Source organism: Echinops telfairi, unplaced genomic scaffold, assembly GCF_000313985.2.
Source record: "Echinops telfairi isolate 266 unplaced genomic scaffold, ASM31398v2 ScPeMD7_5868;HRSCAF=6743_0, whole genome shotgun sequence".
NCBI lineage: Eukaryota > Metazoa > Chordata > Mammalia > Afrosoricida > Tenrecidae > Echinops > Echinops telfairi.
Genome location: NW_022109767.1, coordinates 2,994,562 through 2,995,927, shown reverse-complemented (window position 1 = coordinate 2,995,927; position 1,366 = coordinate 2,994,562).

Sequence of the window (1,366 nt, the reverse complement as noted above, 5' to 3'; positions counted from 1 at the left end):
GTGGCGTCGGGAGCCTCTGTGCTCTTCATTTGGGAAGCTTGGCTTGCTGACTCACAGAGCTTGAACTGAATGCCTTCGGGTTGAGGCTTCCAGTAGATCAGTACGCCCCTTTGGACATTTACTAGCAGACTTGAACTAACATTGTGACATGTGCTGATAAACAGCCATCCTGAGAATTTCTCACTGGTATTATAACCCGCAAACTTCATTAATACGCCCGTTAATCCTTACCTTTGTTTGTGGGTTCTGTGTAGTCATTGCCATGGATCCTAATTCCTAAAGAGGCAACATAAAGACCACGAATTAAGACAACATGGGTGTTCTACTTCTGAGGAATTCACTATTAAAAATCTTATGGATGACAATGGAACATTGTCAGATACCGTGTCAAGGCTGCCCACTACTGAGGAACTAGCCACGGATACTCATTGGTATGGGAACCGTGTCGATGCCAGCAGAACACTGAGATCTACCATCAGACCATTAGACGAGATGGTCAGGTGGGGTGGCACTCAAAATGGGACCAAGGAAGAGCTGACTTCTCAAAACAGGGTCAACCATAATGGGGTGACGGGAGTAAAATATTCCAGACTTCATTCATGGATAGCAGACAATTGAAAATGAAAATGAATAGCTGCAAACATTTATTAATAAGTAGAATGTGAAATGTACAAAGCAAGAATTAGGATAATTGGAAAACATAACAAAAGGAAATGAAGTGCATAAATATTGATATCCTAGGAATTAGTAAACTTGTGTGTAACAAAAACCAAAACACATTATGAGGGAACCTCAGGCCCAGATGTTCCCAATTCCAAAAGGGAAAAACTCATTCCCTGCACCTCAAATTTCTGACTGAGGACACTCTCAGGCATTACATCTCTGGGGAATGAGTTCTCTTGAGATCCTTTTAATCGGTTCCTTCTTTCCAACCCTCTCTCCCTTTACCCTCCCAGTATTGCCACTTACACCACTGGTCCTGTAGGGCTCATCTGCCCTGGATTCCCTGTGTTTCCAGTTCCTATTTGTACCAGTGTACATCATCTGATCTAGCCAGACTTTCAAGGTAGAATTCGGATCATGATAGTGGGGGTGGGGTGGGGGGCATTTAGGAACTAGAGGACAGTTGTATTTTTCATTGTTGCTACATCGTACCCTTTCTGGCTTGTCTCCTCCCCGAGACCCGTCTGCAAGGGGATCTCCAGTGGCCTACTAATGGGCTTTGGGTCTCCACTCTGCACTCACCCCATAATTCACTATGGTAAGATTTTTTGTTCTGATGATGCCTTATACCTGATCCCCTTATCACCTCGTGATCACACAGGCTGTTGTGCTTCTTCCATGTGGGCTTTGTTGCTTCTGAGCT